Here is a 12957-nt window from a genome sequence, read left to right as displayed (position 1 = left end):
AATTGGATATATATTCCTTAAATGGAGATACTGCAATATCATGGCGTTCTCAAAAACAAACACTTGTTGCAACATCATCAAATCATGCTGAAGTGATTGCATTACATGAAGCTACTCGGAAATATTTTTGGCTGAGATCAATGACACACCTCATTACTGATTCTTGTGGACTAGAACGTGATAAAAGTCCAACAACTATCTATGAAGATAATGCAGCTTGCATAGCACAGATGAACGAAGGATATATCAAAAGTGATCGAACAAAACATATACCTCCTAGATTCTTCTCATACACTCAAGACCTCATTAAGGGCAACCAGATTGAAATGAGATATGTTCAATCCATCAAAAACTCTGCTGATCTTTTCACCAAAGCACTTTCAACTGCTATTTTCAGAACGCATGTTCACAATATTGGCATGGGGCAAGTTCAAAAGATGTAACAGCTCAGCAATGTCTACTTGAGGGGGAGTCAACTATATGCTGCACTCTTTTTCCCTTAGCTAAAGTTTTTATCCCACTGGTTTTTTCTTTGGCCAAGGTTTTTAACGAGGCAGTAACTTATATTGATCTCAAACAAAACAAAATTAGTATCCAAGAGAGAGTGTTATAATATTAGACTTTAATGGATAGTCAATTTTGTACAAATCATAGTTAATATTGGATACCTCTTGTATAGTATTTTTTTGTACTATAAATACCCATGTATGCAAGCTAAAAAACTTGCACTCTCCATTATACTTACAAGAATCATTTTTCTCATTTCTCTCATTAGTATTCTACTTCTTCATTACTAGAATTTTGTAGTAAGTTTAAGCTACTAATGTTGTTATAAACAACTAAATTACAACAAATTAATATTAATATCTATTATTTATCTATCTATTAATCTATTAATCTATTAATCCATTTCTATCTATCTATTAATCTATTAATCTATTAATTATATTAAACGAAAACTAAAAATGAGTCATCAAAAAACTTCAAACTTAATCCTAACCATCAATAATTAACTACAAATAAATCATAACCATTCAATTTTTCATCTCATTTTTATGACCTCATAATCAACAACATTACAACTGAAAATACTGAATTAACCTTCATATTAAAAAACACTGGGATAGAAAATCAAAATTAGGGGTTTCAAAACATCACACTCATAATTAGGGGTGGGTTTCAAAACATCACGCTCATTCACGACTTTCAGATAAACCCTAGCTTTCCTCCAAAATCGACGCCCCCGATCAATCACTTACGACATTGAGCCATCTGAAATCATCATTCTATAGGAATACAGAGAACATCAAAACATACAAATAAATTATATCAGATACGAACTCTTTTTAGCCGCAAATTATCTTAAAACCCTAACATCGCTCAATTTTGCGTTCGTTTACATTTACAAATTATCTGCCGGATTTGCGTTCGTTTACATTGGTATGTGAGTTACTGAACTATTTGTAATTTCGAATTTCTTCTTGAATAATGTACAATGATTCTTTTGAATTTTATTGAATTATTATATATTTTTTAAGGATTAAATATCGTTTCCAAACACATTATACAATTATTCTATCAGATTTTAAAAATTCGTTTATGTGATTTCAATGGTTTGCAAATATTTCAATGCTTTGCACATATGTGAACAGCTCTGTGATTTAATAGGTTATGTTACTTAGTACGTGTTTGAAAATGGAAGACTTAATTGAAGCAATAGAGACAGTAGAGGGTGATAAAAAGATTGCTTGTGCTTCATTGAAGTGATGGTTGACAAGGACGATAATGGCAAAGAATTACTCGCTTACTCGAGTGGGGTTCGAGAGTCTGCTGCTAAAAGCCATCCTCTAACCCCTCAGTAAAGTCGTCAATGGTTACTCTAATGGTTTGGGCAGGTTGGTTAATGGGGTAAAAACAGGTTCATATTGGAATTGCATGTTAACACATTTTGCTTGGGTTGGTCAGGTTCCATCAAAACACATATATAGAACTTCAGAAAAGATCAAACAATTTGAATTGTATTTTGTTTCTAACATAGTCGCTTTTGTAGCCCAAATTGTGTGCGAAGTAAACAGCACAGTAGTTTGTTGCTCAAATTAACTTGAATATGATTGTTATTGATCATAAATATATCCAAATCAAGAAAAAATCGTTTGGTAAAAGCGATAATTAATTCTTTACGAGCGAGTGGCAGAAAGAGATAGTTAATCTACTTGGCCCATTTTGTTCACATAGGTTATTGTGTGAGAAACATTTTGTGTATATATAAGATCAGTTGAAGATAGTGTTTTTTGATATTCAGTCAAATTTGATGTAGATCATCTCACGTGTTAATGGGTATGTCACAAGGTGGGTTGCTATGACTCCAGATCGCCCGGTGAAGCCTGCTTAAGAATGGATTTAACGTTTATACATGGAATTTTGGAGAAGTTGGGCGACAAATATGATGAGGGTGCTGCAACTGAGCTTTGTTACTTTTTGGTTGTATTTTGACTTTTTAAATAAGGGTTTGTTTGACTTTGACTTTCAAAGATTATGAGGTTGCAGCAACTGGGAAACGATTTTAAACACTTTCGGGAACGGGGGGTTAAATATTGGGTCTCTCAATAGCAAAAATCTTGCCCTTTTAGGAAAATGGTGGTGGAGGTTCAAAACCGAAACCGACTCCCTATGGGTCAAGATTATTCGAAGTTTATATGGTTTAAATGGTGGTTTAGCGGTGGACAATGATGCAAATCATTGTTCAACTACTAGTGTGTGGCGTAATATCGTTATGACAGGTACAATAATTGACGAGCTCGAGATTGGTTTCAAGCACTCATTCACTAACTTTTTTTGGCAAGAACACTGGATTGGAAACGACAAATTATGCAACACTTTTCCGCATATTTACAGGTTAGAATGATTTGGAAACGTGTGTATCAAATACAGATTCAAGATCGAAGGACAGCAACGTATTTTCTCGTGGGACTGGTGGCGAGTACCAAGTGGGCGAACGGAAGCAGAACTGAATGAATTATCCAACTTGTTGTCAACAATCAGCTTTAACAGTAACAGAAACGATACATGGAAGTGGAACCTAGCTTCAAACGGTATGTTTACGGTTAAAAAGCTCTCTGTTTTAATTGACTCAAAAATTCTCGGATCATATTCTGCCCCTAATTGTACTATGCGTAACATCCTAATTCCAGAAAAAGTAGAAATATTTATTTGACGGGCTAAAAAAAACGACTGCCAGTAAAAGTGGAACTCGACAAAAGAGGGATCGATTTGCATAGTGTTAGGTGTAGTATATGTGACAAGGATCTAGAGTCGGTTGAACATGCTTTGGTAGTTTGTAAACAAGCGAAAGAAATTTGGAGTCGTGTGCAGGGGCGGACCTATGTAGGGGCAGAGGGGGGCGCCCGCCCCCAGTGGATTTGCAATTTTTGGTGCAAATTTTTTTTCGGTTTTTCAATTTTGCCCCCGCTGAATTTTTTTTTTTTTTTTTTGGCCCCAAACCCTTCGTATTTTGCCCATAAATCTTCAAATTTTGTTCAAAAAACTATATATTTTACCCCAAAACCTCCATGTTTTGCCAAAAAAAAAAATCCTTACATTTTAAAAAAAATTTCGCCCCCGGTGAAAAAAATTGCTGGGTCCGCCACTGGTCGTGTGCACAAGTGGTGGGATGTTCAAAATGGTAAAGCTTCAAATTTTGCAGATCTGTTAAGTATTAGAGGATCAAATTCGATGTCAAGTTTTGGGTGTTTATTGTGGCTGTTAGATGGTCAACTTTGTATCCCATTTGGAAGAATTGGAACAAATTGGTATTTCAAGGCAAGTCTTGGAACACCCCGATGGCATTAAACGAGATACAAAAAATTTCATATGAATGGATCAATAATCGAGCAAAAGGAAGGAGTTTCGAGTGGCTAACATGAATCCCAAGCCCGAGTCTTTACTTTAATATGCCGTAAACATTTATGTTCATTTCGTGTTTGCAGCTATATGATTAAGTTGCATGCTTAGCAACTATCTAGATTATATAGCATGTTTTTTTTTGTAGTTTCGTGTATTCTTGCTCAGAATGAGCTAATGTTTGTACAGTTCTCGTGTTTTAATATAATTTGGCCTTTCAAAAAAAAAAAAAAAAAAATATTTGGGTCATAGTTTTGCTGTTGTTTTTATATTCATGGTTGGGTCATTTTCGTTGCTGTTTATATATGGGTCAAAATTCCCACTTTCTATAGTTTATAGGATATGCAGTAGATGTTGCATAGTTTCCATGTTAGAGGTGTAGTTTAGAATGGTTGCATGATATGCCAAGCTTCTGTAATGTATAGCTTCCTTTTAAAGTTATATATACTAATTCATTGGCTTATCAAAAAAGAAAATGTCAACACATACTGTGATTGTAAATATAAACTTTGATTAAATTGTATAGTCCAACTTTGATTATATTATTATATATGAAGCTTTTGAATTTGAGTGTGGAATACGGATGGATGTCTTAATATGTGTATATTATATATATAGGTGCAAAACACTAAAGATGGAATGAACTGCTAATTTTTAGATCCTGATCAAGGATCTCTGGTCAAATAACGGGTTAAATTAGAGGATCCAAAGTGAAAGTGGCAATATATTGTAACCGGGTTTGTAACATCTTTATGTAAAGATTACCTAGCATATTTATGTTTATTCTATAATCTTTTTTTTTTTTTTTTTAATATACATATTTGCACCTTTGGTTCTTCATTTGTTATTTTATCTCCAATCAAACCTCTATAATCATTGTCTAACCTAAAGAACGAATTCAAACATATAGTTGCAAAGGGATGGTTTGATTTGATTGTTTGAATTTGAGTTTAATAGCCTAAAGTTGTGTTCTGCTCTGCTTGCAGTCCATGATAAAATATAGTCGTTGTTGGTTGTACTTAAATATATTTTGTTTGCTTATGCAAAGGGATAAACGTAGTGGTAAATTTATTATGAAATCAAAAAGATTTAAAAAAGTGTATATGGGTCTCTACAACCTAATAATACCCGTTTTAATTTTCTCGGAGTAGTATAAAATTCATTCTTTATAATACACTTTCAGGTCTTAAATTGAATAATTGTATTCAGTGACAAGGGATTGGCTGAATGAGGATATAATGGTTCAGGTCTTAAATTGTATTCAGTGGCAAGGGATTGGTTGAATGAGGATATAATGGTTGATGGTATCGTTGATCCCACACGGAACTCTTTTCTTCATGTTTATTTGTTTCTATTAAATGTTTAGGACAAATAAATGAAAATCATAATTTTCACTCATACCACATCATAATAAAATATTAGTTAATAGATGAAGAAGAAAAATACCTAAATGTTAGCAAGATAGACAAGTTGGTACCCAGGTTTGGGAAGACAAACTCTGAAAATTTATGCAATTTTGATTTAGTTTGGGCAAGTTTTGACCCATTCAAACTGTCTGAACTCTGAACTATTCTTCTATAGCTTAAACATTTGATCAATTAACCTAATCATAAATGAGTTGAAATTGTCTTAATCAATAACCCTTTCAAATTGGCCTTTAATTATTGGGACAATTTAATATTTAATTTGTCCCAAACAAAAATCTCACGATTTCTCGGGTCTTAAGCTAGTTAATAAAAATAAGAATAAAAATAAGAAAGAGCGACGAATGAAATGTTACCAGCGATCATTGTCAAAGAAACCGCGAGGCGCTCTTTTTTCCGAAGTGTCTAGTGGCGGTTAGTATGGCACTTCACCTGTTTGACTATCTGAATTAGTGGATTGGAAAATCTATGAAACATGGACCATGGGCTCATTAAATTTGGGATGTGGGCTGACAAGCTTGGGGCATTGGCTGAAACACTTTGGGCTATGGGCTAAATAAATGTAAGCTTACAGATTTAATACGGAGAAGGTAAGATATTAAACCGTAGAAAATAATTATTACTGTGCTCCGTAACAATCATATATAGGGGTGTTCGACATGATTGATTTTTACATGGAAATGTTATTATTACACTATTACATTAATTTTACGAAAATGTGTGTATATGAGATGGTATGCTATTACTCTGTAACTTACTTATACTCATTAACCTTTTTTCATGATTTAGTTGTTACACCTCATTTTGTATATTTAATTTTAATACTTGTTTTACTTTTTCCTTCCGTAATTTTAAACATCTCTTTTGTATATGTTTCTGGTGACACTAATGTGACTTGCATCTATCATTATATCGTTTTGAAATAAATATGAGTTTTGATAATGTGTGACATGTGACACATGTTAAGATGTATATATAATTAAAAAAGTTGAATTTTCTTAATTATTACCCCGTATTATTTATATTTAATATTTAATTATAGATAATTTTTACCTATTAATCTAATGTTGAAAGACCTTCTCAAATTTCAAGATAACATTAACCTAATTTTTAGTGGGACCACCGATATATCTTCGCTATAATAATAGGAGTTGTTTATTTCTTTTTCTATATTAAGTTCTGTTTCGATTAGTTTTTCAATAGAAAAAGGTGTTTGATTTTATGTTTTCTTGAAAAAATATACAATTTTCATATTAAATGACAAAAAAAAACAATAATTTTACTTATTGAATTTAGAGTTGTACAAAAAAAATCATTAAGTGAAAAGTAAACAGACCATTAAACTATTAGTTAACGTAAATGGTGTGAGTTGAGTTTTTATATGAAGTGGCAATGTGAGTTAAAAAAAAATTTGTGTTATAGTGGTGTGAATTGAGGGTTTGAGTGAGGATGTCGTAATGACGTAATAAAATATGATTGATGGTAAAAAAAAAAAAATGAGATAAATATAAATTTATTGAAAACAATAAATAGAAAAAGAAAGTAGAAGAAAAAGGAACCATTAGAAAAAACTAGGAGCTCGTTGCTTCTTCCGTGAGTTTTACCCAACGCATCATAACATCAAATTTGGGTGTGGGTTGGATGCCTTCTCACCACCCACGCCCGTGAGATCCTTACCGTAACAAATTAGTCTTATATGTTGGTGATTTTAGTGTCATCCAACGTACATTTTAGTTAGTTGCGATTTACTTGAATGCAGGTGTTAGCTAGCTATACTTACCAACGGGTTCGGAGAGTGTGGAGTACACGCCCGTAAGAGTTGGCTACTAACTGTCGCGTAAAATGCGGGGGTCAAGGGGGCTGCGCCCCCTGGCGGGGTCCAAGGGGCAGCGCCCCTGGCTGGGGTCCCGCTCCCAGGTGAGCGGGCAGGGGTCGAGGGGGCAGCGCCCCTCGCGGGGCTCGGGGCCCCGAAACCTCAACAGAAATTGCACTATTCGTTAACTAGAAAAGTTGCGTTCGAATAAGTGTCAGCGAACAGGTATGCCTTTTGGTATAACCGATTTTTCCGCCAAAATTGAAGGGTTACACCCTTTCGGTTTAACTGTTTTCCTATAAACAGTTTATGAACGTCTTTGTTCATTCATTCTGCATTCATAAAAACCAACAGAAACACACACATATTCTCTAACAATTTGATCAGTGATTTCGTTGCCCAAAACACTGATTGCGTTCTTGTTTGATCCCTGTAAAGATTTCGTGCAACCGTGGCAATCGTAGGGTCGAAATACTTTATAGAGATAGTGATTACACGATTCAAGAACGAATCCGGCAGTCAATTCATACCCGATTTCTAACAAATCTATAAAGTATTTAGTCTGTAATCATGTCTGGAGAAACGGTGAAAGAGATGACAAGGCAGTTTGCAAAACTGGAGAAATTTGAAGGAGTTAATTTTCGAAGATGGCAACAGAAGATGCGATTTCTGTTAACAACGTTGAAGGTTGTTCATGTTCTATCCACCCCCATGCCAGAACTTCCCGAGGATGCAACTTTGGATCAAATCAGGAGAAGAAACAAGTAGGATAACGATGATTTCATATGTCGTGGCCACATTCTAAATGGTATGTCTGATGCTCTTTTTGATGTTTACCAATCTGTAGAAACTGCTAAGGAACTATGGGATTCGCTTGAATCCAAATACATGGCCGAAGATGCTTCGAGTAAGAAGTTTCTTGTGAGTAATTTCAATAATTACAAAATGGTGGATTCAAGGCCTGTTATGGAACAGTTCCACGAAATTCTTCGAATTTTGGGACAGTTTACACAACACAATCTGAAAATGGATGAATCCATTTCAGTGTCTTCAATTATAGACAAACTGCCACCATCATGGCAGACTTTCATTATACTCTGTGGTTATTACCAACATTGTCCTTGCTATATTATTTTGTACTCGTATACGTTTTTCCATTGCCAACATGAATTTTTAAAGGCACTAAACTTTGTGAAAGAAGAGCAATCCTTCACTTTTCCAACTGGCCAAAACAAAAGGAATAGAAAAAAAAAAAAGTACCCATTCCTGTGTCAATAATGCATTTAGGAATCTTTGGCTGTATAACCTTCAACTTTACTAACTTCGATACCGTCCTCACTAAAACTAATGGGAATAAGGTGATACAACACTTTACGTTCTCGTATAACTTTTTTTATCAAGTTGATTAATTTTATCGAGGTTTAGTCAAAAAAGAATTTATTTTTGAATTGTATGGTAAAAATGAGGTGAGGTATGGATCACGTAACAAAAATAATACTACGTTCATCTTGTTATCAGTCTTATTTTAACTTTTTTAGCTTTGACTAATATTTTTATGTGTTATATAATAGTACTTGATAAAATTTATGTGAATGAAAACACATTTATAACTTTATTTCGTTCATATAATTTTATATATATTACTAACGACAGTCCTTAGAGTTGTTAATACGATTTAATTTTTTTTTCAAACAACTAAAAGTTTAATTATTAGAAGACCACCGAGAGGGTAGACAAAAAAATACAATAGGTTACAAGCTTCAACGTATTGTACACAACAGCTATTTATGACTTTTATAGTTATTAAATTGTATAACACATTAAAGCGTGTTAAAAACAGTTCTTAGAGTTGTTAGCTAAATTCTAGTTAGATTCTTATTATAGATTAGCACAAATTAATATATTTAAAGTCAAGTTAAAAATATTTGAAAAATCGAAATACAACACTTAGCTGTTGTGACTTATTCGATGCTATATCACAATTCATTAATTCTCGGGCATAGTCGTTCACGAAACTTGGCATGGGGCATATGTCGACGACGGAACAGTTCACCATGGAAAATGACTCAATCATATTGTCCTCTTCTTTGTTCGATAAATGCGTAGTCGAAAAGGACGCTAGTTGACTCGGAGAAGTTGCATGAGTCTTCCGTCAATTGACAAAATTGCCGATTAAGGAGTTCCTCTCATCCCGATAAAGATACATCATTTAATTTGATTAGGAAATTTTAATGTGTGCTTATCTATTACTACCTAAATATTGACATCATGTGTCATAAATTAGCTACATTAAATTCTATTTCAATTATCTATTATTACCTATATAATCTATAAAAAAATACATATAAATTCAGTTTAAAAAAAAAAAAAAAAAAAAAAACCTTCATAAATAAATAATCTTAAAAGTGACCCCAAGAGTCATAACTCATAAATAAGCTTATTTAATCATGTTAGTGTATTAAATAGAATTCCTATTAAATTAGATTAAATAAATGAAATAAAATAATATATCTATATATAAAAAATGAATAATAAATAAGCTTACTTAATCATGTGTTGATGTATTAAATACAATTTTTAAATTAAATTAAATAATTGTGACGAAATAATATATATATATATATATATATATATATATATATATATATATATATATATATATATATATATATATATATATATATATATATATATATATAATGAATATAAGATTTAATATTAATTTTATGAACCGGATTAAATCAATATTAGTAACTTACATATAATATATATTTATTATTTATTCAATATCAATTAAATGATAAATAAAGAATTAAATAGTAGTAAAATAAATAATAAATATATGGTAAACCAAAAATGAACAATAAATATACGAACCTTTCATCTTCTTACTAAATTAACTTATTTTTTACTAGCCTATAAATATGTATGTCATCTTCACTTTTCAATAGGAATCATACAATGGGAAGATCACATCATATTATTACTAAAAGATGGATATTCAAGATATGTATAATGAGGTAAAAATATGTAATATATATTCAAATATGTATATGTATATATATACGTAGATAAATGTACATATATAACATTGATTTAATCATGAAGTATATATTTTTGGAATATATATATATATATATATATATATATATATATATATATATATATATATATATATATACTGTAATTTGTTTTGTATCCTACATCTCCACTTTTCAGTAGCAATCATACAATGAGAAGATCACGCCATATTACTAAAAGATGAATATTTAAGTTATGTATCATGAGGTAAATATGTGTAATCTATATTTTCTTTTATGATTTAAAATATTATTTAATATATATATATATATATATATATATATATATATATATATATATATATATATATGTGTGTGTGTGTGTGTGTGTGTGTGTGTGTATATTCGAATATGTATATGTGTGTGTGTGTGTGTGTGTGTGTGTATATATATATATATATATATATATTAATTATAACTTTTGAGTTTCTCATTAAATTGTTATCATTCATCACTTATATCATTTTATATGTTTATATGAATAAAACATCACTTTATATTTAAATATACGGATCATCAAAAGTCTCTCATTGATTATTTTAATAATATATGTAGTATGTAAATTATTTACGATTTAAAATATTATTTAATATATATATATATATATATATATATATATATATATGCGTGTGTGTGTGTGTGTGTGTGTGTAATATTGATATATAATTATATATACATACATATATAATTAAATATAATGCGTGTTTGTTTGTTTTTGTAGCTACTGAAGAAACGATGAATTAAAAAAAAATGTCAAATGTAGACTTGCCAAGAAGACACGTGGTTGGCTCTATGTTGGATGAATTCGTTCGAAGATTCTTTTTTTTAATGTTTATAATGTGATTATTATATTGTATAATTGTATTTATATATTTAAGTTAATTTAAATTTCTTATATAAATTTTCTTACAATTCTATCCTTTTAATTATTAAATAGTATAGTATAAAAATATATATGTTAAAAAAGTTCAAATCAATTACCAGGATCCTTAACCCAACACCCTAAACAAATCTATGTATTCATTCGCTTTTTGGAGATTCGTAGAAGATTAGCATACATTTTGTCTACGTCGGCACTTAGTTACCTATTTTGATGTTCGTGGAAGTTTTTGCTTATTTATTACGATTATTATGGACTGTTTTTTTTTATATATATAAAGCATTATTATGGACTGTTAAGAACTCTTTGTTTCATATGGTCGTTATTATATATGTCCTCCCAATAAGAACTATTACGTACGAGACAACCACATACTTTACTTTAAAATAAAAAATGCAAAGCATAAAAATATCCGTGCAACGCACGGGCAATGCTTCTAGTACTTCTTTATAATTCAAACTATAATCCTTCTAAAAAACATAGAAGTTGATTAAATAACGCCATCAGGACTTCTAGACCCAATCTTTAATATTCAATCAAGTAAAATACTCCGTTACATATAAAAACAAAATTCCCTTATTATAACACAAGTAAAATTTAATTTAGATATTAAATAATAATCACCCTTTTATCTTTCCAAATTATAATAAACAAAATGTGACAATCATCATTGAACATGGATGCCAGCACCTAATTTTCTTTATTCCTTTGATATTTTAGTCTGCATAACATGATATAAAATCTAACCATTTTCTTCTAAACAAGTCTAACTTATACAAAAACACCTTGTTCTATGCACAATCCAAATGTATTTTCCCAAATCCACTTCCATCATCTTATTATTCCTCATTAGCATCCTCATGTCAACCTCCAATGCCATCCCACACCCAAAAAGCCACCCTCATAATACCATCAAAGCCTTCTTGACTCTTCAAAACCAAGCATGAACCTCTATTCGTATACCGCCACTCGTGTGGGACCGACGACTAGCACGTTATGCAAACATGTACGCTAAGCAAAGGCGACAAGATTGCGCGTTAAAACATTCGAACGGGCCATATGGGGAGAACATATTTTGGGGAAGTGGGAGTGCATGGAGCCCGTCGCAAGCTGCTGCCACGTGGGTATCGGAGGGGAGGTGGTACAACCACCAATCGAATTCTTGTAATATAGGTAAAGAATGTGGACATTATACCCAAATTGTGTGGAGAAAAAGTAAAAGAATAGGGTGTGCCAGGGTTACTTGTATAGGAGGTAGAGGTGTTTTTATGACATGTAACTATGATCCTCCTGGAAATTATGTTGGTGAGAAGCCTTAATGAATTTTTGTGTCCATTTGTTTAATTTTGAGGAATGTACGAATTGTATTAACATGGTATAAACTTAAGGTTACATATGATAAAACTGGATAAATTAGTGTTGAATAGTTTATAATCTAGATTTTTTTTTTTGCGAAAATACATATATTATACATATAAAAAGAAATAGATCCGGAGATCTAGCAGTGTTACAATTGTTATAGTATTCACGACGGAATCTGTATAATACAAACATTGCGTTCAACCATGAACCGCAATTGAAAAACGGCTACCTATTACAACTTTGAGTACTACAAACCCACTCTACTGGCCTATACAATTGTGAACAAATAGATCGGATACAAACAACAATTCGAGTTATCTAACCAAAACCTTTGATGTAACCAGCTGCAAGAAAACCAAACTCTAAAAACCCTCCAAACCCTACAACCTTCTATAATAATTGTATTTTAATGTTTTAAAAAATTTTCAATAGGCATTTGTTAATATGTACTAATAATTATTATCAAAAATATAAATACTCAATTTTGTTATAATGCAT

At 31.5% G+C, this 12957-nt stretch overlaps 1 long non-coding RNA gene and 1 pseudogene across 1 annotated transcript; both read left to right on the top strand.

Annotated features, from left to right (window-relative positions):
- Window positions 1–1186: 1186 nt before the first annotated feature.
- LOC139885333 (uncharacterized) lies at window positions 1187–4109 on the top strand. Its single transcript, XR_011771967.1, has 3 exons — window positions 1187–1440; window positions 1669–3092; window positions 3704–4109. It is a non-coding gene; the product is annotated as an uncharacterized lncRNA (long non-coding RNA).
- A 7794-nt stretch (window positions 4110–11903) lies between these two features.
- Window positions 11904–12416, top strand: LOC139885325 (pathogenesis-related protein PR-1-like; annotated as a pseudogene).
- The last annotated feature ends 541 nt before the right edge of the window (window positions 12417–12957 follow it).

Source organism: Rutidosis leptorrhynchoides, chromosome 1 (genome assembly GCF_046630445.1).
Source record: "Rutidosis leptorrhynchoides isolate AG116_Rl617_1_P2 chromosome 1, CSIRO_AGI_Rlap_v1, whole genome shotgun sequence".
Lineage (NCBI taxonomy): Eukaryota > Viridiplantae > Streptophyta > Magnoliopsida > Asterales > Asteraceae > Rutidosis > Rutidosis leptorrhynchoides.
This window is presented reverse-complemented; position numbering and strand designations above follow the sequence as displayed.